The sequence below is a fragment of the Protopterus annectens genome, chromosome 1.part1 (assembly GCF_019279795.1).
Source record: "Protopterus annectens isolate FY-2018-M chromosome 1.part1, PAN1.0, whole genome shotgun sequence".
NCBI lineage: Eukaryota > Metazoa > Chordata > Ceratodontiformes > Protopteridae > Protopterus > Protopterus annectens.
In genome coordinates, this window is record NC_056726.1 from 770257451 (window position 1) to 770283790 (window position 26340).

Consider the following 26340-nt stretch of genomic DNA (forward strand, 5'->3'; position numbering starts at 1 on the left):
CAGTATACTTTATTCAGGGGTTATTACTACTGTATTGCTGGATTCATGACACTTTCTCACACTCTCTCACTTGCTTTCATTTTACTATTCAGGATGGTACTTCTAGGCTTTATTGACATGTTTTACCAGTAGTTATTACAATCCTTTCCAGCAGTATCACTTCTGTCATGTTTCAGTATTTCCACAGGGATATATTTCACACATGTGATTTCATCATCTTCTGCAGCTATACTTTTCAGCCTGCTGCAGGTTGTGTACTATTTTCTTACAGGCAGGGCATTTTTATTTCATAATATATGTTGGACAGTTTCATTTTTAAGTTAAACTTACAGGCTGAAAATACTTTTGTAATCAAGCAATACTTGCATACACTTTCACACTGTTACTTGCTGATTTTATTCCTTACTGACTACACTGCACTCTTTTGCTGACTGTCATACTTTTATATTTCTTTACAGTTACTGGTAGTGGATTACTGACCTGCCTGGTGGCGCAACCGCACCAGCCTATTGCCATAGGCTCTGCGGTTCGCAGAACGGACACCTGCAGCTGTAATATAAATGAAGTAATATTGGAATACACTTCTCCATAATATCAGCTAGTTTAATTTCTTACATGCATAATTAAATGTTACTTACTCAGTAGTCGGGCGTTGGGTGTGTGCCGGGCCTCCTGGATCCAAAGGTTCAGTTGGTCCTGCTTGCGTCTCTTCAGGTCCGCATGGTGGTGACGGACCTGCTCACCAGTCCTTGGAATCCCTGTGGCACTGGTGAGATCATGAGCCAACCGGTCCCACGCCTCAGCCCTCTATGCTCCCCAGAGGACCTGGCCCTGCATGAGTTGGGCCTCATGATTATGGACTAGGAGCCAGACCATGTACCTGGACTCCTCAACACCCCACCTCTGCACTCGAAAGCGACTACCCTCTCCTACTCCTGTCATTCTGCCTGCAGGTCAGTTCTACAATCGTTTATGCTGTGTATTCCCGCCTATGGGGCTTATATAGTCCGTTTTTCCCACACATATCTGTGATTGGCCATTTTGGAATTGTATCAACTTCAGTAAACCTGCATTGTCATGCTCTAGTTTGTATTCATTCCTATATATTAGCTGTTATTGCATTTACAGGTACTGCTGTCATGGCTTAGTGGTTCTGTACCTTGACTATGGTGTATAGTATCCTGGGTTCGAACCTGGCCACTGCTTTTTATTTTTCATGACTGTCTAGACATGCTGAGGGGTGTGTCTGTGTAAAGGCAGTTTTGATACGACTTGCTCAACGTTGCCCGTCGGTTAGCTTGTTTGCGCGGTGTGCAGCTCCGCGCAAACGGTGTACGCTGCTTTAAGCCTCATTTGGCTATCGGCACGCATATTACGCTCAGCTCAGTTAGAGGCACATAGATTTAGCGTGTTAAACCACTGTTCAGCTACGGGCACTCATTTTGCGCCAGTTAAACCACTGCTCATCTATGGGCGCATGCACTCACTCTGTTAAACTGTAGCTCAGCTATGAGCACATCTGGCATTTTTTCTTCTTTTGTTACCTCACATGTCTTCAATATAAATGGGCTATTTCATTACATTTTACATATATTGGGGTTTTATGTGTACATATTTGTCAGGGACTTGTTTCCTGCTTATTTTGAAAAAAAAAAAATTGGTGTTGTGCGGGCTCGAACCATGAATGCCTGCTCTTCAGCCAACATCTCTACCACTACGCTATTGCTTCCTGGCTTATTTTGCATATTTAGTTCTTATATGCTTTCCCACTGACTGCTAACTGTAGCTGCGCTTCTGCACGCCAGCAAACGAATGCACTCACGGTTAAACATCTTTACAATTTAAAAAAAATATATAACATGTTCATTTATATATATTTTATGTTCATGGTCTGTGGGGGCATGTGTTGTGTTGTGTTTATTCACATTTCCGTGGACTCTGTTGTGGGTGTTTACTTTGGGCACTTTTACACTTCTGGGGGCGTGTCCGCTTGCTGGGCTCAGCCTACAGACACGCCCCCTACTGTCTTACATGGACCGTGTTAGACTTAGGTGTGATTCAGCATGCTCTCATGAATATGCAAAGCATGCTGACATCAATCCGTTTAACTGCAGCCTCCGTGTAAGAGTTTTATGATCACCTCAACAAAGTACTTGGTTATGGACCTCTAGACGGGAACTCTCATTAGGAGAGTCCAAGGAAAGCGAGTCTTTCACATCTGACTCATAGTCAGAGAGAGAGAGAAAGAAAGGAATCCAGGATGCATAATCCAAACCTTTTTCATAAGAACAATCCTCTTCATCCTGAAGAGCTCTCTGAAAATTAATCCTATTTTCTTTTGGTAGGAACAACAGGAGTTTTGTCATAGTGGTAAGGTTTGAATAGCTTTTAGCACCATTCAGCTAAACTAAACTATTCATCTTGATTGGTTTGAAGATTTCCCAAAGACATTTGCCTAGGACTAGAAGGAAGGGAAATGTGTTTTGTCTTCTGGTGTTTGTGAGACATCATCTTGAGATTTGCTGAGAGAGCGATCTCTACTCCAAAACCTTTGTTCTTCTCTCCTTAGAGAACTTGGTAGAACACCCCTTTACCTTCTGTTATAATAACTCTTAAGTATGAGGAAACTCATAGTCAGACTGCCATAGAAGTGACATAAAAAATGCTGGTAGCTGTAGCTTTGCTTCTGTTCTTGGCCATAATTGCTTCCATAGGGGCAACTCTAGAAGCCCTGGGCGATACCAACACACTGTCCACAGATGTAAAGAATAGTGCAACAGTGATTTATTCAGACATCTTCCATTATTCAACACTATTTACTGAACTGTACTATATATTTTTGTAAGCAACTTAAATACACTGTCTGCCTACGTAGTATTTTCTGTATATATGGCAAAAATGTAAAAAAAACACTGTATTACAATCTGCAAAACTATACAAGTAGTCTTTTCAAACACTCTGCGCAAATAACATTGGTCTATTGTATAAACTTACAAAAAATGCATTTACCACAACAAATGTTCCTGTTTTTATAACATTGTCATACGAACCTTTGTTATTTCTGATATAAAGCCATTAGTTTGGGTTTTGATCCTACGTATACATAAAATTTAGTCTCGAGACAATTATTAGTAACTCCTTATGGGAGCATAAAATGTCCCAATTTATATGTAGAACATACTTGACTTGTTGAAATAAGGTATCATACCCAATACATTTCATAAGGTACTATCTTTTATTTATATTTCTTTTAATTACACACACACATGTTTAACTTCGGACGTAAGGGTTGGGGTCACAACCTGGGAAATGATTTCAACAGAACTGCTAGGGGGCCATATCAATGCTTTTATTTAGAGCAGCCAGATTGTAGATAGTAAAGAAAAGCATTTTCTGGACCACTCAAACCTATTATAACTGGGAATCTAAATCAGCATCAAGCTTTTTTTTTTTTTTAATTAATTGGTGTTAATCAAGTTCTTATCTCTGCTATGCTGACTGTTTCCCCTGGCATTTTTAAAATAGCAATGACAGTAGAGTAATATTAGTTTTCTAGAAGGATGACTGCACATGCCCAATGGGGCTGAGTCCATAGAGATATCTAAAAATGTAACAATGTCTTGATAGATGTATCTGTTTAAGAGGTTTATAAGTAATTCATCACATCACCACATGGGGGGCCACACCAGAGATGATGATCAGGACACCGCCAGAGAATCTAATAAAAACACTAAAAGAAACTCTCAGAAAAATGTTAGTGACCCGTCTTTCATGCTAAAAAAAAAGTGTGTATTGGCATAAGAGAGCGCCATTGGCACTTCTCCTTGACCAAAAGCACATGCAAAATAAAATTTGCCATTGCTTAAAAGTCTTGCAGAAGGCTTCCCCTTCTTGACATTTGAAATTTGCTTCCACAATGAACTTAAATCTTATAAGACCGTCATATTTTATGCCGTTCTATAGACCATTCGTGTCAAAAATAATGAAGAGATCTTCATTTATGATAATGTGTTTCAACTTGTTTAAAAGATCGAGGTACCTTACCTGTTTGGCTTGAGCAAAAAATCCAATACATTTAATGCTGTTTCTGTAATTAACTAATTTTTGTCCACTATAGGGCATAAAGGTGATTTATCTCTATATGAGCAGGTTAGGATGCCCATGAAAGATGGGGTATTTAGATATTTAAAGCATTCTGACATGCCATTAATAAATAATCCTCCAAGAAACTGTTGTGTGTATCCCTGCAGGACTTAATATAAACAAGAACTAGCCACCAAGCAACAAGTATCTGTATTTGATCATTTTTGGAGGTAGCTTAAGTGTGAACTTCTCCCTGGCAATATCTGTACTCCTTTTCTTTACAGTCTTATTTACTAGAGTCTTTGATATGAGTGAGTATTGGATTTTGTGGTTTCTAATTCCATTGCTTTTTCTATAGTAGGACTGTGTGTCTTTGACAATGCTTCATGCTGTACTCCTCAACCACAACCCCCCTCCTCTGATAAAAAGAATTTTAAGAACTTGTTGAATTATGGAATTTCTTGACCAGTTGTACCAATTATGACATCATGAATGAAATTACGTACCAGAACTTTGGGGTGTAGCATATTACCCTAGAGAAGTTTGCCTTTCTACATAGAATATATGGTACTCTTTCTTATCTCCATCGTGCACATTAATCCAGCTTTCATTTTGCTAGTAGTTTGTAGGTTCATAGGTCAGTACTAAGCTGTTGATCCAGAGGACCTTTAGTAGCCTAACTGCAATACCCCAAATCATAGGTACCCAGTAATATGACTTATTTATACCTAGTCTGTCCCTTTTTAATGAGAGCTTGAGGGTCTATTTACTGTTGCCCATCCATTCATCCAAGTTATGCCTAAAAAGAGTTGGGAGGCATTTTGCTTTGCATCCAAAGGAAATCTGCACCATAAAATAGGGATTCTTTGGGATATGTATCTCTCTTGCCAACAGGTCCTGTTTGTTTCTGTGGAAGTTGCAATCTCTTGATCGAATATTGAGGGTGGTGGTAGTTTTGTGGTTGTGCAGAAGGTCACATAATGCTGGATCTTTCAAGGCTTTGCAAGCTAAACAGAGGTCACTGTTTAAAACAGGGAAGAGAGGGAGCACTTTCAGGCTATCTGGGTAGCTCAAGGAAGACATGCCTTTGATTATCTTAGTGAGGAAACACTGCAGTCTCTCAAGCTGGGTTATTTTCTTGGACAGGTACATTCTAAAGAAGCCATTACACAATACAATGGGTGTGACGAGGGAGGAGTAGAGGGGGATGAAAGACCCCAGGTGATTGGTCTGGCAAGGAAAAATGATATCCTAACAGCAATGGATACATGGTGATCAAAGGGTAATTTGTTGTCTACCAAAGTGCTCAGGCCCCTAAAGCAAACTTAACTTTCAAAGGGCTGTCACCTATGCAGTAAGTGCATGGGGTGCCTAGTTTTGCCTAAGGACATAACAATGCATTCTTGTCATTTAATTTTAAGCCACAGTCCAGCACCACTTGTTAAGTGTATGTTAGTGCCTCATAAAGAATTTGGAAGTCAGATGTGGAGTTATTTGACAGCTTCATGTTTGCAGTCATCTGCAGACTGGTCAGCCACAAGCCCTTGATGTTAAACTTGATATCAGAGAATGAAATATTGAACTGAACTGGTCCTTGGACTTATCTCTGTTGGAAGGAGGGGTAACCCTGCTTATAATTACTCTTTTCAAAGAGATTGTGTCTCTTACACTGATAGACTGGGTCCTGTCAGTAAGCCACTTTGCTATCCAGTGAGCGGCAGGAATACATTTAGTTTGATTAACTCGCTGATAATGCCAGAATGTGGGATTGTATCAGAGGCCATGGCCAGGTCCATGTAGGCAGTGTGAACCAATTTGTCCAAGTCTAGTGCATCTGTGATATGTTCAAAGATCACCAGGTTCAGGAGGCAGGCTCTGCCTTTAACAAACCTGAACTGTCTTGAATCCTGGGCTTGCATACTGCCTATATCCTTGTTAAAAAGTTCCATAATGATGCATTCCATTGTTTTGTAGATAAGGCTGGTAAGACTTATGAATCTCTAGATTCCTGGATCAGTAGTGAATACACTCTTGTGGAGCTCGATGACTACCACAGTTCTCCATTCCTCTAATATGAATCCGGTGGAGAGGTTGAGGTTGAATAGGCTTAGTAGCGAGTTTTCCAGACAGTGTGTGGTGCTGACAAGAAGGCAGCCTGGCACATTATAAGACCCACTGAGCAAGTGATTTTGGCTTTAGAGAGAGCATTTTAGACTTGCTATGAGGTGATCAGAGATTGTGGTAGGAGTGTAGTAATAAGTAGGTGGAAGTTAGGGGAGGTAAGGGAGTAACGTTAAAGCTGAATTTATTTGGGAATGTGTTGGCCATGTCCTAAGGTGGTGATTAAGAAGTGTTCTGTATTAGCTCTGAGTTTTGATGGGCATTACTTCTAAGGTTTCTGACATAGCTGAAGAAGGCTTTGTGGTTGTCCTTAACAGAGGTAGCAGTTGTCCATTCATACTTGCTTTTGGAGGATTTGATTTTGTTTTGAGTTCTTTGTTGGTGCTCAGAATTTACAATGAGTTTCTTCGTCTTATTGTATGGTTTGTTTGTACCAGGATTCCACAACAGGGGTATATTCTTGAATTTGGCATTGTATTTGTGTCTTATAGGGACAGATGCCTCAATGCACACTTTGAGGTGGGTGTAGAAATTATCTGTAAATTTGGCAGCATACTAGATGGTGTCATCAAGGTGAAGAGGGCACTTAAACTTCATCTGGTCATCAGCTTGATGAGGTTTGCTTTAGAGTAGCCCCTAAAGACAGAGTGATTTTATGGTTAAGTCAGGTTTTGTCTTCAAAGTGTTACTGAACAGTGTTTTAAATGCAGAAAATAGAAGTACAAACCACTTTACTAATAACAAACCCCCCAAAAGTATAATAGAAAATAAATCAAGGACAAATAAAATGTTTTTTTTTTCTTTTCTCCCTTACAAAATGTTGAGTGAATATGTAAACGGTGACAATGTAAATGTTGACACTATGTTGTAAACAGATGTAAATAGTTTTGTTATGCAAAAAAACACATTGTAAACTCAGAACTGAAACAAAAGCAGTTCACAGACTCCACTGGCAGCAAACTAGGTTAAGGAACAAACCTAGTTGTTGTGGTTTGTCTTTCGGCTTTTCCCGGTAAGGGGTCGCCACAGTGGAACCCCGGTCCGCTAATGATTGGCAGTAGATTTTTATGAAATGACGAGGTGCCAGCTTGACTCCCAACCTTCATCGAAGGCACGCCCATTTACACATGCATGTCTTTCGAACGCTACCCAACCGCGGGGAGGGCATGCAGACTCCACACAGAAGGCACTCCCAAGCCCAGCCGAGAATCGAACGGGAGAACCTCTTGCTGTGAGGTAACAATGCTACCGTTGTACCACCGCGGCATAGGAACAAACCCAGAAGGTTAAGAATTCTATTTACAGTTCACTATTAGCTTGATAGCAATAGAGTGTCAGTCAGGTGCTTTTTAGAATGTGTGTGTTATATTCATGAGATGAAGTATTTAAATGTAAATATTCATGAGTTGATTCACCAGTCAATGTTACAGGAAGTCTATATAGGAAGTGATTTCAAAATTACCAACTGTCTGATGAAGTTTAACATATGGTTTAAACGAAAGCGCTAACCTGATTTTTTTATTTTCAGCAAATAAAGGATGTTATGTGAGAATTCAACCTTCTAGGTTTGTTCTTTAACCTAGTTTGCTGCCAGTGGAGTCTGTGAACTGCTTTTGTTTCAGTTTTGTTGTTATGCCATATAATCTATACTCGTATGTGTACAAGGTTTTATATATATATTGTTAAAATGCAGTACCATGCAATTGTAATATGCATGTAGAATATTATAGTTAACCATTATATTGTATGCACGCTATCGCATGTCAATTTTTTCTTCAATGTTATTAGTTTTGTTTTGTATACTAATCTGTGTTAGTATGTCTTAAAAAGAAAATATTTTGGAAAAAAAGTGTTACTGAACAGTGATCATATATGACTAGTGACATAGTAACTATAGATGTCGATCATAAGTTAGCAATATTAGTGAAAGCAATGTCCAGTATTTTTGAATCTCATGTTTGTACATGAACCAGTTGATCTAGGAAGTTAGCATTAATGAAGTCCAGACATCTTTGTGTATTTGTCTGAGGTAGAATTGGTTTCCCATTTAATACCAGAATAGTTGAAGTCTCCCAAAGAATAGTGTTAGGCTCAATAGGGAGGGATGACAGTTTGTTTAGCTGTTGGTACAGTAGTTGAATATGATATGGATGAAATACTATTTAACATGAAAATAGGGGGTTGTGTACTTACACACATCTTGACACATGCTGGTATCTGTTGTAATAGGTTTATAAGAAATGGAGTAGATTTGACTTAATAGTTAGTCTTCATCTCATAAACACAAGATACAGGGTATGATTCTGACAGGTTATTGGCTAGGCTTAAAATGGCCTTTCAGGACAATTAACCTAGTATTCAACTGTGGACCTATAAATCTGATGCAGCTCGTCACGCATTTCACTCACTACACCAAAGATAATCATGAGACCATCATCAGTAACTCAACCAAAAAAGGTTCCTATTTTTTTTTTCATGCTCAGTAAACAAGTTTGCATTGGCTTGCAGAAATCTCTCACCCTCCAAGTATTAAAATCAAAGCACTGGCATTTAAAATCAAAGGAGACTATAAAGGTCTATATATGTTAGACCTTGTATAGTTAATGGCAGCAAATCTTTGTATAGGCTTAGTTTATGTACTTAAAGTCAGAGCTGTTTATGGGAACATACTTTGAGGAGCATGGCTAAGGTGAATCACAATATACAGCATTTTATGTGCCAGTTAGATCGGATAATACTCTTCCCCCTTCATCCTACCATAAAATGTTTTTAGATGCCTGCGAAAATGAGATCAGGAACTTGGATTTTTCAGAAGGTAAAACAATATTACAATTTAATTAGAGTTAAAGAACAGCTTGAAATAAACTGTTTTCGTAACGACATATTAAAATCTGCAGATAAGAGAAGAGTAGTAGTAATACGTCATATGGGCCATTATTGAACTACCTTGTTTTGTGCACATATTACTCGGTGGTGCTTTCCTGTCTAGATGAAATCCTGCAGTGATATAACATTTTTTTGAGGATTTATTAAAAGTGGTGTCTTAGAGGGGCTTTACAAATTTATTTTATTTTTATTTTACATTTGTTTACCAGGAAAGTCTGACTGGACACAGGTCCATTTTCAGCGAAGGCCCGGGGAGAAAAGCTCTGGATATAATACACAAAAATAAGAAATTATGTAAAACATTAGGTCAGACATGATATAATACATCAATCAGGCATGTAGAGATCAATTTGACATGGATTATTGACATCATGTTGTAACACAATAATAGCCTTAAGATGACACATGATAAGATGTGAAAATATTAAGATTTTGCAGGTAGTTTCTTGTAGTACATTGTAATTAATAAGTGTGTCTTACAATAGTGTTGATGAGAACAGCTATAGAAATAATAGAATATTAATGGCATTCACATATATGTTCTATGTTATTAACAGATTTAGCCTTTTAACAAATTTTGCAGGTCATTAGATGTATGAGCCCTGCCTTTCAACATGGTGATACAGCTATGATACATACAATTGATTAATTTTGAAAGTGGTGGGGAAATGCTGAAGCTATTGTGGAATGATGGTTAATGGAAGGGATGAAACAGTGTAACATTAGACCTGTTGTAGGAAGTAAGATTCCTATTAAGTAGAAGGGTACTATTAGGTAGAGAAGGGAATAGTAGGGCATATTGGTTAACAGTGAGGATAGGCTGTAAAATAGGTATTTATCCAGGAGAGTCACAGGAGCATAGCCAGGTATTTATATAGTGTGTTTTGAGGAGCTTTTTAAATTGTGGGGTAGAGCTAATAGAAGTCAGGTGGCTTGGTAGTGTATTCCAGGTTTTGGCGATAGAGTAGATGAAGAGAGAGTTCCCTGCATCATTGTTATGTTTGGTGATGTCTAGGTGGTTTTGGTTGCTAGATCTTAATGTTCTCTTTATATTATAAGGGGTGATTAGGTTATGGAGTGCTGGAGTTTTAGTTGGGTAGTAATGTAATTTGTGAGCTAATGTCAATTGATTGAGTTTCAATAGCTGAGGTAGCTCTATCCAGTTTAGCTTTCTGAGAGTCAAACAGTTTGTTTGTTTGTGTCTTTCGGCTTTTCCCAGTTAGGGGTCGCCACAGCGGAACTCCGGTCCGCTAATGATTGGCAGTAGAGTTTTACGTGCTGGCTTGCTGGGCCTAACGAACAACCTTCAATGAAGGAACGCCCGTTCACGAATGTCGCCACACAGAAGATGCTCTAACTGAGGATTTAACGGGCAACGTCTAACTATGAGGCGACAACGCTACCGCAGCACCACACAGTGATGGGTCCTAAATGGGGTTCCAGTAGCGAATCTAGCAATCTTGTAACAAGCTTTTAGTTTTTGTAGGTTGGTTTTACAGAGGTTGATTAGAATTGGGGATGCGTAGAGGAGGGTAGACAACAGATGTGTCCTGGCTATAGTGGATTTGGTGTGTTTAGTGAGAAATTGCTTATTTCGGTAAAAGAGACCAAGTTTTTTTGTGAACCTTTTTGATTGTTTGGGCTATATGAATGTCGAATCTCAGGTTATTATCTGTTTCTACTCCTAATAGTTTAGTGTGGGGGGTGGGGGTGATAATTTTGTTCTTGGACATGATGGCAAAGTTGTCACATGGGGAGGGGATCTACAGGGATTGAAAAGAAGTGGTTTTGTTTTATTTGGATGTAGGGTAAGGTGGACTTAGTGAATCAGGTTTCAGTTAATGAGAAGCAGTTTTGGGTTATGGAGTGAAGGTCTTCTAGTGTGCGGGCTGAACATATAAGGGTGGTGTTATCAGTGTATTGTACTGCTGCTGCATTGGGTGTGGTGGATGAACGTTGGGGGTGATAATTGTTTTGTTCTTGGACATGATGGCAAAGTTGTCACATTGGGGATGGGATCTACAGGGACTGAAAAGAAGAAGTTTTGTTTTATTTGGATTTAGGGTAAGGTGGACGTTAGTGTACTAGGTTTCAGCTAATGAGCAGCCGTTTTGGGTTATGGAGTGAATGTCTTCTAGTGTGCAGGCTGAACATATGTGGGTGGTGTCATCAGCGTATTGTACAACTGCGGCATTGGGTGTGGCGGATGAGAGTTCGTTGGTAAATGGAGAGAAGAGCAGTGGACCCAGTATGGAGCCTTGAGGGACCCCTAAGGATACTGGTAGAAGTGGGGATAGTTGTTTTTGCCATTTTACTGCTTGTTGGCATTCTGATAAGTAGCTACTGAACCATATGATTGAGGGGGTGGGAATGTTTAGCATGGTTAGTGTATTAAGGAGTCTATATGGTTGATCATATCGAAAGCTTTGGACAGATCTAAGAAGATGGAAGAAACTATAACTGTCCATTGTTTCTGTGATGGTTGGCTGTGTTGGAGACGGACCTTAGTGCTGTGGTGATGTTGTGGAAGGGGCTAAAGCTGTATTGATGTTTAGTTAGTAGATTGTTTTTTAGAAGGTAGTCAATTAGTTGAATGTGAATGACTCTAGTAATTTTGATGAGGGTGACAGAATAACAACTGGTCGGTAGTTGTTGAGTTCTATGGAGTTGCCACCTTTGTGGAGTGGAATAATGTGGGAGATCTTCCATATAGTAGGTACTTTACACTCTAATATTGATCTATTAATTAGAATAGAAACAGGATAGGGTGTAGCTTCTGCGGCTAGCTGTAGGAATTCAGCTGGTAAATTATCTGCAGCTAGGGTAGTAGGTTTCAGCTTATGAAGCAGTTTTAAAATGGATTTGGTTGACACTGTGTGGAAGGTAAAGTGGGGTGTAGTTTCTTGTATGTTTATGCTATTTTGTGGGGTTAGTAATTCGGAACCTAGGTATATTGCTACTGTTTTCCCCTTCTTTTATGTGCTTCTTGAACTGTACAAAAACAGAGGTAAACTTATTTTTGCCCTTAAGTGGCTAGCAATCATTTTATTAGATCACTATCGTAAAATTTATTGGAGTTCATGCTCAAACCATTGGTTAAGTTGAATCACACTATTATAGATAAAAATTGTTTATCACTTTTGACATAAATGCTTTTTATAATAGTATAAAACGTGCAGATGGTCTAGAATGTTTGTTGAAGTAGTTTTCAGCGTTTTGCAAGATTTTGCTAACATTAACAGATTTTATTTTGCAGTAATGTGTTTGCTTGAGGGGAAGTATTTGCAGGCTAGTGGTACCGTGATGGGTACTTTGGTGGTACTCACTTATGCCAACACATATTTGACTTATTTTCTGGTCACTAACACACTTGTGCTGGTGGTGCAGGAGGACAAAACTCTAAATAACAACCCACGTGACTAGAGTTAGATTAGTGTCGCGGTCACTCTACAGATCAAGGAGGTGAGGATGCGAGTGCCCATGCTAGTGTGTGATGTAAGGTGGTTTTGACTGGCTCACGCTGCTGCACTGCTGGCACAGTGTTTGCTGGTGAGTGTGGGTATGTCAAGAGTTAGGGAGCTGGTGCAGCCAAGATGTGGGCAGGACTTCCCAAGTCAGTGATTATAGCGGTTGCTGGCCCATATGGAGGAGCATGGATTAGCAGACCAAAAGGCATAGGAGGCCTTTGCAATGACTCAAGTGCTCACATCACCACCAGGGGTGAGGTTAATATAATTTAAAGTAAAAATGCCCTCATAGCCGAGATATTGGTGATGGCACAAGCAACCTACAAAGTCTGTCTGTATGACAACCCCCTTCGATGGAACTCACAAGGCTGCTGCAAGTTGGGGCACCCTCCCTGTAAACAGAATGCTGCTGTATCAGCAGCCTGTGTAGTTCTGATGCTGTTTGTTTTGCAGGCATGCAAGAGATCCATCTGAGTGGGGTCCTAGGATGCCTTGTATGCCAGACATTGATCACCCCTTAATAATCTGTAGTTGACAGAGTATAGGGATATAGCTTTGAGACTGTCTGCAGAGGACATTTTTAATGCCTGTATTCTTTTTGTGAGGAATCTCTGTGGACATGGATGGCGCAGTGGTGCAGTGGTACCATTGTCGCCTCACAGCAAGAGGTTCTCCTGGTCGATTCTCGGCTGGGGTGCTTTCTGTGTGGGAGACTGCATGTCCTCCCTGCATTCATGTGGGTTTCCTCCGGGTGCTCTAGTTAACTCCCCCATTACAAAGACATACATCTGAAAATTGGCTTCCTTCCAAGTCGGACTTTCCCGGTTAACAAATGTTAAATAAATAAATAAAATAAAAATAAAAAGACATTCCAGTTGTTGCATGTCCCTGATCAGGTACATACTGAAGGGGCATTGTATTCAGTGGTGGGTCTCATGAGAGCCAAACCCTTGCTTATAAATTGAGCTACATAGAATGTTTTCATTGCTATCTTAGACACATGTTGATCAAAAGCCAGGTTACTGTCTACATACATCCCAAATCCCTGGACAATACTCATAGGGGTGTATTGTCATTGCAGTAGTTTCCTAATGTAAACAGCTTCCCAAAGTGTACTTATCTTGCATGTATTGGAATTGAGTTTTAAGCAGTGTCTATTACACCAGTTCTTTGTCTGTTTAGCCCTTCCTTGAAGATATTAGTGTATTGGGGAGATTCCATGACTGCTTCCAGTTTGCATTTATCTGCAGATTTGTTCAGCCATAGGGCCTTGATGTTGGCCTTGGCTTGTAAGAAATAGATGCCAAAAAAGAGGATGCAGCACTGAGCCCCGAGGGACTCCACTAGTGACCAGCCTCTTTGTGGATTTGGACTCCCTTATTCTAACTTCCTGGGTCCTATATGAAAGCCAGCTACCAATCCAGCATGTAATGTAGGGGTATTTGCCTAATTGAGGAATATTATATCAAATCCTTTGGCCAGATCAAGGTAAGCAGTATGCATTGCTTTGCCCTTCTCGAAGAAGTCTACCAGATTGAGTAGGCATGATATTCCTTTGATAAAAATTAACTGAGTTGGATCCAGTGTCTGGAGGTTTCAAATGTCATTATTAATCATTTCCATGATAATTCTTTCCATGGTTTTGCATATGAGACAAATCAGATTAATGGGTCTGTAGTTTCTGGGATCTGTAGAAGGCCCGCCCTTATGCATAGGGAAGACTGTTGCAGTTCTCCATTAGCATGGCGTGAGGCCTGACTAGAGGCTATGCATAAATACTGATTCCAGTGGTCCTGATAGTTGTGGTAATGAAACAGCTTTGTGGCAAAACCTGCAAGTGTATTGTCTGCCTGTCCAGGTACCAGCAAGTTGTGATGTACTGCTGTCATCAGCTGGAATCGAAAATAAGGCATTTGCCAATGTGAAATTTGCATGGTATACTTCATTTACAGATAAAGCCTGTACCATGGTAGTAAGGATGTCAGGAACTGCTGCTGACGTTGGAGGCACTGCTTTGTTCTGAGCTCAGTAGTCATTTGTCACATTCTGTCAGCCTTTCCGCACTGGTCACACCAGTCTGTTGTAAATGCTTAGCACTTGCTGCTCATTGTCCATGCACAGTAATTCTTAAATAGTCTTGGAAATTGTGTCATCCTGTAAGGCAGTGCTGTTTTAATCTCACACCAGTCCTTGGTGGTGGAATGTACAGCAGTTCCTATTTTGTCCCACTGCAAGTTATGGCCTTAACTGCACTAAGGTTGCAGTGTTGCACTCCGTCTGAAAACTCCAAAGGTCTAATACCTTACCATAAAATAAGTATGTGTGTGTGTGTGTGTGTGTGTGTGTGTGTGTGTGTGTGTGAGTGTGTGTTAGTGTGTGTGTGTGTGTGTGTGTGTGTGTGTGTGTATATATATATATATATATATATTTATTTATATATATATATATATATATATACACACACACATATATATTTTATATTCATAAATAAATTGTTTTCAACTATATGGGAGTATTTCAAGTATAGGACGACGCAGTGGTAGCATTGTTGCCTCACAGCAAGAGATTCTATGGTTTGATTCTCAGCTGGAGTGCCTTCTGTGTGGAGTCTGCATGTCCTCCCTGCATGCGTGTGGGTTTCCTCCGGGTGCTCCGGTTTCCTCCCACGTTTCAAAGACCTGTATCTGGAACATTTCTCCCCGAGCCTCCGCTGAAAATTGGCTGTGTTCCAAGTCGGACCTTCCCATTAAACAAATGTTAAATAAAATAAATAAATATGGGCTACTACAGTAGCTATGAACGTTGACAAGCCATTTCCAAAAGCTGCATTTGATTTAGTCTTAACCTTTGTTTCTGCTCCACCAATGCCATGTGATCTGATGTCATTTTCATTCATTCCTCAACAGCTGGGGTGTGGATCCGAGTCGGTCGCTTCTTCCAAATTGTAGGGTACGAACTCTCAACCTCCTCCCTTTGCCTTTAATGCCCCAGCCACCTAACATACCTTGGATCTCGTTTGTCGCCATTGCGATCAAACGTAGGTTGCAAGCTCTCGAGCCATGGGTTAACTTTTTCAGCTAACATTCATCTTAGTAAGTCTAACTTTATTTAGCTACCTTTTTGCCTTATTACTCTTTACTCTTTCCTCCATTTAGTCGGACATTAATCTCCCTTTCATTCGTACACTTTGAGTACCCTTAATACCATAGCTGGTAGTTCTTCCCCTTTACTTACACTTTTATAGTACTCTTTACGTACCATCATTGGTAATGCTTTCTTCTTTTATTTTCTTTCCTTCCTTTTTTCCTTTAAAAAATGTTTTTTCTCTTCCTTTTACTTAATTTTTCATTATGTCAGACAAGTCATCCAGCTTCAAGAAATGTGTGGCGTGCGGGCATAAAATCCCCAGTTCAGGTGCCCAAAGCACCTAGATGATGTTTGTGACATATGCAAGGGTTTCAACTCCCATCCACTAATAGGAAAAGAAAGTTGATTCTCAGGGATCTAATTTTCCTCCAAGCATTCCTCAGTGGCTGCTGGGGCCCAAATTCGCAAGAAACAAGATAAGAAGGACAATTCTGTTGCCAAGGATTCTCACAAGTGATTTCTGGATTGCCCTTCTGCTCAATCTATGGAGCCACCAACTAAATTTTCAAGAAAATCAGATCCATCTGTCTCAGGTCCAAAGTTAAAATCTGAAAGATCTTCTCAGATCCTTTCTCCAACTCTGATCTTGGAGCTTATCACATCCAGACTCGTTTTACCATTTCTTAACAAGTTTCCTAGATGATGTCCAAGGTCTTCTTTTACTGCTTCCTCTCTTTGGTTTTCCAGGAGCCTATCTGAAGCAGATGTGGATAGAATAATGAGGAAGATGTTCTTCGTGTTTCGCTGTTGCAGTCATCACATGTGGGTTATCCCTGCTGTGGTACCCCTCGGCCAGCCCAAATACCAGAGTCAATGTTTTTCTGCGTCTGCAGTAGTCTGATGTCAGGTCATCAGTGCAATAATGCAAGGCAGCCGACATCATTACATCAGTCTTTCTTGCCATGGAACCCGTAGCAGAAGCAGTTCACACGAGTGCTGGTTGATTGCTACCAGAGTTTGAATTTCAGCTGAAAATGTCTAAAGCTAAATACCCCGTTGGGGACCCTTTTTTCTTGCACTAACTGATGGCTGAAAAAGTTAACAATTGTCTCGCCTGTGGAAAGCAGATCCCACACTGAGACTTCCATTCTTACTGCATCACTTGTTTAGGCCCAGACCACGATGTCCCTGTTACCAGTTGTGTGCTCTCTTTAATGCGAGAACCATTCGCCGTAGAGCTCTTTTTGTAGACAGTTATTTTCATGTTCCGTCTTCGCATTCTGATATGATGTCCGTCAGTCAACAATCTATGGACATTTTGAAAAACACAGAGATAAGGATAGAGACAAGACCACACAAGGCTAAGCCTTCCGATGACGCTACCACTAAGCAGGTTGTCAATTCTCCAGAATTCAGTGAGGCGCTTTCCCAGCCCCAGATGCCCAATTTGATATCTAGGCAGGCCTCTACCAAGACCATTTTGGAGTCCGGTATGCCACAGAAATCTTCTTCATCTTCTGAGCCTTTGGCTGTCTCTGCCATGGTTAGATCCGGAGCCGCAACGCAGGCACTGGCTTCTGAGGAGGCCTTTTGAACTACCGAATCTAGACAAAAACAGATGTCTTCTCATCCAACTACTGTCTCTCTCAGACCAATGGATTCTCTCAGGCCTAGAAGCCAGGCCACTGCAAGGAAATCTTGCTCCTGCTCCACCACCCCAAGCACAAATGCTTAAAATGGCAGAGGATCTCATCTCCCTTATCTGGGGTAGTTGGGCCACAACTTCTAAAAGGAAAAGGCAGAAATTATGACAGAACAGGATTCTGAGGAATCTGACTATTCAGATTTTGAAGAGGAACAAATCTCTTACTGTTTGAGTATTCGGATGCAGAAGAATCCATCCCTTCTGCCTCCCCTCCAGAGGACCTTTCCTTTGGGGAAACCCTTCACACCCTCAGGGAACATTTCCAATGGGAACCTCAGGACTTCCCCCAGTCTAAGAAAAGACTTTGAGAGTTTCTGGACCTGCCCCAGCACAGACCCCTGGCCATCCCCCCTATTTTAGAAGTGGTGGATGATGTTTTCCATTAATCCAGCTTAGCCCCTGATGCCCTCCTACCTGCTCCCAATAAACCTGACAGGTATTACAGAGTACCAGATTCTCACAAATACCTGTATAGAAATCCTGCTGCAGACCCAGAGGTCATTACACAGGGACCTAAAGGAGCTAAGACTAGTTCCGCCAAGAATCCTTTTCCTTGTGACAAGGACTCCAGAGCTATCAGAGCACTCAGTTGTCAGTTCCATCTGTTAAAATTTCAGCAACCCACTTTGGAACTATTAAAAGAAAAGATTTCTACCTTTCCTGAGTGTGTCAATTCAAGAGAGTCAGCACTCTGCTTGTCAAGTGGCCACTCATTACACTGTGGATATGACACTCTAGAAGCCTCTAGCAGGGCAGCAGTGACAGGATCTGTCATTAGGAGACATGCATGGCTGAAGGAACAACCTCTCCCTGATTATGTCGTCTAAACTTATTGATGCACCCCTAGATAAGGAGCGCTTATTTGGAGTAAAAGCAGAAGAGGTGCTTAAAAAGATGGAAGACAAAGGAAAATCTATGCAAACAGTAAAAGATTTCTTTCAGGTTCAACCTCCCAGGTTCAGCAGGAACTTTCCCTCTAAGCACTGGTCCTTCCCTGCACCTAGCAGACAAGGCCAAGGTAAGCCCTGCAGGGACAGGCCATCCAGTCCCCTATCCCAGGACCAGCAGAGAAGTAAACAGTGGGACCACTTCAGCCCCAAAGGCAGGGAGTTCTAAGCAACCCTTCTATGGCAAAAAACAATTACTCCCCCTCTCCTCTCCTCTCTGCCCTCCCTTCACTCATCAAAAACCTGGAGGAAGGCTCTCCCTCTTCAAAGAAAATTGACTTTCTGTAACAAAGGACCAATGGATCTTAAAGCTATTTTTTCAGGGATACAAATTCTCTTTCAGCGAACTCCCAGTTCCAAGTGGGTATCCAGACTTAACTCCAAATCAGTGGGCAGAGGCATTGAAACAGGTCCAAACTCTCATATCCCGGGGGCAGTAGAACCTGTCCCCTCAGATCAAACAGGCAAAGGCATTTATTCCAGACTATTCCTTGTTCCTGGATCTGTCCATTCTGAACACCTCACTGATGGTCCCCAGATTCAAAATGCTAACTTTGCAGCAGTTGCTGCCTATGCTAACAAAAAATGCCTGGCTAGACCTAAAAGATGCCTACCTCCACATCCCCATAAGGGAGTCCTGCAGGAACTTCCTACGCTTCAGAGCAGGATCACTCTGCACTGCCCTTTGGCTTATCTACTGCACCCAGAGTATTCACCAAATGCTTAGCCCTGGCCATACTGTTTTGCAGACAGAGAAATATACAGATTTACCCTTACCTGGACGACTGCCTCATTCAGGCAGAGTGCAAAGAAAAGCTGCTCCAGGACCTTCTCTTTTGGCAAATCCCTCCTAACCTCCCTAGGGTTCACCATCAACGAGAAGAAATCAAAGCAAACTCCCACCATGAAGATCATTTTCTTGGGAGCTGTGCTAGACATAGCATCCCAAATGGCCTTCCCATCCCCAGAAAAGCAGAGCTTCCTGCCTCTCTATTTTACCCAGCTGGCTTCCAGAAGTCACCTCACTGCGAGGAAATTACCGCAAGCCCTGGGATACATGACATCTTGCATCTTTACAATTTCTCTGGCCAGGCTTCACATGAGAAAACTTCAGTGGTATCTAAAGAACGTTTGATGCCAGCACTGTCTCTAAAGACCTCTCTCCCTCTGATCCCATGTATAAGGGCCGAATTTCTCTGGTGGGCAGAGGCCTGTGCCAAGAACAAGGGTCTTCCTTCATCCTCCGCCCTACCGGCCAAACCATAAGCACCAATGCCTCAGACATTGCTTGGGGGCACTCACCTAACAGGCAGGTGCACCCAACGTCTTTGGGATGCCCGGCACCTTCACTTACACATCAGTCAGAAAGAAATGATAGGTTCATAGGTTCATAGGTTCATACTAGGCTATCTGCCCGAGGGCATTTACAAGCCTAGCCCATAGTTTTGTGGCTTACGCCACCCCTTTAGTATGGGGAACTATACCCATTATGTTGCTGTGCCTCTGTTGAGCAGTGACACTGAGGTAATCCCTGGGGTATATCTGCGATCTCCCATCCATTGGTCAAGATTTCTCTTGAACAAGGCCAGCGAGGTGCTCTGCCTCACATATACCGGGATTTTATTCCACAGCATAGGGAGTCTTTGGGTGATGAATCTATCCCTCCAGCACGTCCTATTAATAGCCGTGTCGAGGTTTAAGTCTACCGCCCTTGTGGCTCTGACGGATCTAGATTTTTTGAGGTGAAGCATATTCATCAAATCTGGGTTTGACATGGCCTTGTATGTTAGGCAAAGGTCACCTCTGAGCAAGCGGTGGCGACTGAATAGAGCTGGAGTTCTTTCAGTCGGGCAGCATAGGACAGATGTTTGAGACCCTTTATCCTTTTGGTGAGGAACTTTTGTGGCCTCTCCAGCTGCTGCAAGTGTCGGGTCAGATACATTCCGAATGGGGCATTGTACTCAATCATTGGTCTGATGAGTGATGAGTATAGGGAGACTATGACCTCCCTTGATCTAGATGAGAATCCCTTCATGATAAGGTGGGCAATGTAGAAGGTCTTCCTAACTACTTTAGCTACATGGGTGTCGAATGACAGACTACTATCAACCTGGGTCCCCAGGTCCCTGATAACTTCTTCTGTACTCAGTGGATTGCCACCTATTTGGTAGCTAGGGGTAACCTTGTTTTTCCCGAAGGGTATGACTATGCATTTTTGGCATTTAACTTTAGGCCATGGCTCTGGCACCAGTTATCCGTTTCTGTGAGACCCTTCTGAAGGATATCTGTGTCAGATGTGTTTTCTACTATGGCCCAGTTTGCAGTCATCTGCAAACTTTGTCAGCCATAACCCTCCTGTGTTTGCTTGTACTTGGAAAAGTAGATGCCAAACAAGAGTGGGCCCAGGACTGAGCCCTGTGGTACACCACTTGTGACAGGCTTTGAGTCTGACATGGCGCCAGCAACTCTGACCCTGTGGGTTCTGTCACTCAGCCAGTTTGCAACCCATCTTGTGATGTATGGGTTAACATTTAAGCTGATGAGTTTTTCAATGATACCCGAGTGGGGTATTGTATCAAAGGCCTTCGCCAGATCGAGGTAGGCTGTATGGACTGCCTTTCCCTCATCAATGGCTTTGGTGACTGTTTCGAAAAAGTCAACCAAGTTTAGAAGGCATGATCTGCCTTTGAGAAAGCCAAACTGGGATGGATCCAAAGTCTGCAAATTCCCTATGTCTTTATTTATGAGGTCCATTATGATCCTCTCCATGGCTTTGCAGATAAGACTTGTCAAGCTAATGGGCGGTAATTTCCAGGGTCGGTGAAGGCTCCGCCTTTGTGATGTGGGACCACAGTTGCTCTGCACCACTCCTGGAGTGCGTATCCAGAGGTAAGACTATGATTAAACAGCTGTCCTAGCTGTGGGTTTAATTCCTCGTTGAGTTCGTGGAGCACACAGCCGGGGACACCATCAGGTCCCATGGATGCTGTGTTTTTTGCTTTGGAGAGAGCAGTTCTCACTTGGGCGTTGGAGATGTTTGGGGGGCTGCAATCACTTGGTATAGATATCTCTCCTTTTGGGGGGGAGGGGGGGGAGAAGTTTGCACTGAACCTGTCAGCCAGTATGTTGGCAATGTCAACATGGTGGCAGTACAAAAGGCTCTGACATCCTTAAAACCCCATCTCAGGGCTCAGGGCAGGGGTTCTCCTTATAAAAACAGACACCACAGTAATGTGGTATATCAACAAACGGGGGGGGGGGGACCTAATCTTACCCTCTGTGCAGGCTAGCCATGAGCCTCTGACTGACAGCTGGCTCCATGGGTCTACACCTAATTGCCCAATACCTACCAGAGGTGAAAAACACCCTGGCAGACCACCTAAACAGAAACTTACTGGACCCCCACGAATGGCAGCTCCGCAGGGAAATCTTTCTGCAAATCACTCAGGAGTGGGACTCCGGAGGTGGATATCTCTGCCTCTCATCTGAACCACCAGCTGCAAAAGTTCTGTACCAGGGAGTATCATGTCCTAGTGTGAAAGATGGATGTCTTGACCTTCCCCTGGAACTCCCACTTTGTGTACACGTTCACTCCTCTGCCCCTTATTCCCAAGGTACTAATCAAAATAAGGGAGGAGAGACCAAAGGCCATCCTCATTGGTCCAGACAGCATTTGTACCCCTTACTGCACAGCCTGACCTTACATCCCCCCAAGCAGCTTTCCCTGATTTCAGACCTCTTGACCCTGGTGAGGAAGAAGGTGCTGCACTGAGACTTACAGATTCTCAATCTTTCAGTGTGGCTTATACCTTAAAAGCTAACAAGGAGTCCCTGTTAAGTAAACAGGTCTAGACATTCTCACAGAGGCCAGAAGGCCCAGCACCAGAAAATCTTATGCAGAAAAATGGAAAAGATTCTGCTCCTGGAGCCAGTCCAGAGAGGCCAGTACCTCTCATCCTTCCATCCCTCTTATCTTGGATTACCTAGGCTGAGTTGCTCAAAAGTGGCCTCTCCTTCTCTTCTATTAAAATCCATGCCTCAGCCATTTCAGCCCATTACGATTCAGACCTACCCCTCTTCTCTCATTCTTTGATAAAACAATTCCTCAGAGGGGGCTTCTAATATCAGACCTCCCAAAAGGCCTCCCACGCCAGCCTGGGACCTGAATTATGTTTTAGAAAAACTAACTTTACCTCCTTTCGAACTTGCTGCTTCAACAGAATTGAAATACCTCTCCTGGAAGACTGCCTTTCTACTAGCCATCACCTCAGCCAGAAGGGTTTCAGAACTTCAGGCACTCATGGCTGTTAAGCCCTTCATCATTTTCCATGCAGACAGGGTCTCCCTGAGGACTAACGTCTCCTTTATGCCCAAGGTAGTATCTGATGTGACCCTCAACCAGGCCATACACCTACTCACCTTTTTTTCTAACCCTGAAAACAAGGGTGGAAGAATTCTGCACTCCCTAGACGTGCGCAGAAAACTCCGATACTGTCTGGACCGTACTAAACCATTCAGAAAAACAGACCAGCTGCTTGTCAACTTTACCCCAGGGACAGAGGGGAAGCCCATTTCCAAGCAAACAATTTCCAAATGGATATCACACTGTATCCATTTCTGGTACAGACTACATGGGAACCCCCCCCCCCCCCCAAAGTCTTTTTGTACCCATGCCACTAGGGCAGCCTCCACTTCCACAACCTTCCTCAGAGGAGTCCCCACCAGGGACATCTTGGAAGCTGGCACCTGGACCTCTGTCCATACCTTTACAAAGCATTACCACCTACCTCTTTTTTCTAAGTCTAGGGCAGGATTTGCTTCTGCAGTTCTGCAGAGCTTGCTGACCCATGCCTAGGGCTCTAACCTATCCTTCCACCCCTCTCCTCAGCTTTGGGAATCCTCCCACAGGTGATGACTGCAACAGTGAAACACAAAGAATATAGTACAGTTGTGTACACTTGCCATAAATGTAGATATTCGAGTGTATTCACTGTTGCAGTCCTGGTTTCCCTCCCTCCATCCCCCTTATATCCTCTTCCCCTAGGAGGACATAAGCTTCCCACAGTGGCTTTTAGCCACCAGGACCACTTCACCTTATTTCCTTGTGCTTCTGACGGGTTAGGGCAAGAAAAACTGATGTAATGACATCGGCTGCCTTGCTTTATAGCACTGATGACCTGCCGCCAGACTACAGGTGATTGCAGCCAATGCAGAAAAACATTGACTCTGGTATTCAGGCCGACCAAGGGCTACCACAGCAGGGATAACCCACAGGTGATTACTGCAACAGTGAATACACTCGAACACTACATTTATGGTAAGTGTACACAACTGTACTTTCCACAGGATGCAAATTCAAATGGGAGTTCTCGTTGCTCCGACTCCATCGGGTCCAGAAAGCCTGCATAGAACCACAGCACCTACCATTTCTCCTTCTCCGATCCATCGTTCTGTTTCAGAGCTGTCTGATCTGAAAGCCTTGAGGTTGTCTCCCTTGGATCCAAACATTTTGGTGTTTTTGACTTTGATGGTTTCTCTGAGTTGTCCAGCCCTGAGTACTTCAGAGCCAAAGCATTGTTGCCTGCTCTGAGGTGTTGGAGTCTGCTCAAATTGTCAGAGCTCCCTCTTTGGAGTATCAGTGTTAGACAGCTTGGCTCTGACTCCCTCCCCAAGTGGTTTGCGTGCGGGACAGCAGGAGCAGACGATCCGGGAGTCTGTTTTGTCAGATCCGTTGGTTTCTACTCCCCCCCCCCCCCCCAAGAGATTATTCTCTATACCTAGAGTACAGACAACCCTACCCTCTTTAGATCAGACTTCCCTGTCTAATTCAGTTTTGCATCCAGAGCCTCGTTCATCCATTCCACTGAGACAGCCAGCTTGAACCAGTCTCCAGACCACTCTGCAGGGTATTGTTATCTCTTCGTATACCTCTCCAGAGCATCCCACTGAGGAGGTTCCTCAGAAGAGAACGTGCAAAAGGAGACTCAAGAGTCTGTCACTGAAGACACTGATTTTGATGAGAGGAAAGAGTCCCACAGATCACCACCTGATGTCTCCTTTGGAACTCCTCAAAGAGGTGGTTGGTCCCCCGATAACACTTCCCAAGAGGAATCAGTGTTTCTGGAGGCTTTTGAGTCTAGCCTGTTTACCTGCTGGGTGACTCTGCCCATTGATGACCATATAGATTGTTTCTCAGCAGGCGTGGAAGGAACCAGACACAGTTGAGCCTTATACCAAAGAGACCAAACAAGATCCTTGTACCACCCAAAGACCTCCCACACTAGAGTAAATGAGCTCCTGTTGATGCCATGGTTGTTGCGGCAGCCATGAGAAGGGAACTAGCGGAACAGAGTTCCTCTGTTCATCCCACTAACATGGAGTTTAGGGCACTGGACAGATTTGGGAAGCATGTCCATGATTCAGTGACTTTCATTTTTAGGTCACTGAATCGCTGAATTATTTAGTACACTTTACCATACTTCAGAGAGATTTGATCAAGGAGCTCACCAAATCTATCTCTGGGTCCATATCTTCTGAGGAAGGGAATGCCATTTCAACACAGTTGGACACCTTTCAATCTAGTTCCACTTTGTCCATGAGGCTGATATCTCATGCTGCTTGAAGGTACCTTATGGGTGGCAAGTTCAGGCATTTCAGTTGGGAGACATGCCTGGATGCGCTCGAGTGATTTTGTGGAACCCTTCAAATCTTTTCATCAGTGCATCCTTTGATGGAACCTCTTTGGCCCCAAACTGAGAGAGAGACAATAGGTATGAACAGGAAGGGAAAACTCTGTCTGCTTTTGGTGTACATTTCTCTACTCCTCAACAGTCCTTTTCTAGAAACCAGTGAGGTGACAGAACAATGTGCTTCAAAAAATACCAGGGTCCCCCTCAAGATACACATGGAGGGAGCTCCAACAGAAGCAGAGGGGGGAATTCAAATGAAAGATGCTGTCCCCATGCCAGAGGTGGTCCACATAAACCATCTAGAGATTCCTTCTCAGACAAATCCTGTCATCGCAGCAACTGCCCATTTCTGGATGCAGTTGGGAAGTCATCTATCCCTGCACCAGAGAGCCTGGCTAGGTATTACAAAATATTCTTGGGTCCAGAGGAGAATATCCAGAGATTATATCATACCATTTTCCCATCCCCTACATCAGTTTCAAAGAAAATCCCGAATGTTGCACCCAGTCAGAGGGAAGAAGCAGCACTAGAAATAAAAAATCTGTTAGAAAAAAAAAAGTCATCCAAGAGGTCCCACCAGACCAGAGGAAGTTGAGAACTTATTCATGATTTTTTAGTGGCAAAAAAGACAGGGTACTTGAGACCATTTTTCATTTCAGCAAATTAAATCAATCAGTTCATCCATTCTACCGTTTCTGCACAAGAAGGCTTGGATTTATTTGATAGATCTTCAGGATATGTACTATCATGTCAAAATGAACAGGCATTTCTGAAGATATCTACACTTCTGGCTGGCAGTCAGTCATTACCAGATCAGAGTACTGCCCTTTGGTCTCACCAGAACCCCAGGGTGTTCACAAAGTGCATGAGACTGCTCCACATCTGACTGTTTCTGTACCTGGATGACTGGCTCCTGACTGCTTCAATCAGGCATCAACTTATTCAAGCAAGAGACTTCTTACTCTAGCTGGGCTGTCATCTGAGGATATCTGCCAATTACAACAAATTTCAACTCAATCCAACTCATCCTTTTAGAATTCCTCAGTGTTCATTTCAATACAACCAGTCAGATAATTTTTCTTCTCTCTCTCTGACTCAAACGGAGTATTAAGAACTCTTGTTTTCCAGTGCGTCTGATACTCCAAGCCTTGAGATCTACGGCAGCAGCAGTCAGTCTTGTACTCCTGGTCATAGTTTGTATGAAAATACTCCAGTGGATACTTGCAACTTAATGGTCTTTTCTTCAGCACCTATTATCCAGGCTGGTCAAGATAAATCAAGTTTGCAAGCATTATCGTGTCTGTTGGATTTACTACAGTCAAAAGCAAGAAGGCCGTCCATTTGTTCTTCCTCAA

General features: G+C 42.6%; 1 protein-coding gene across 1 annotated transcript in view; it reads left to right on the plus strand.

The window, feature by feature from the left end:
* The window catches only part of KIAA1328 (KIAA1328 ortholog), a 1446094-nt gene that overhangs the window by 291541 nt on the left and 1128213 nt on the right, over window positions 1–26340 (plus strand). The window lies entirely within an intron of this gene.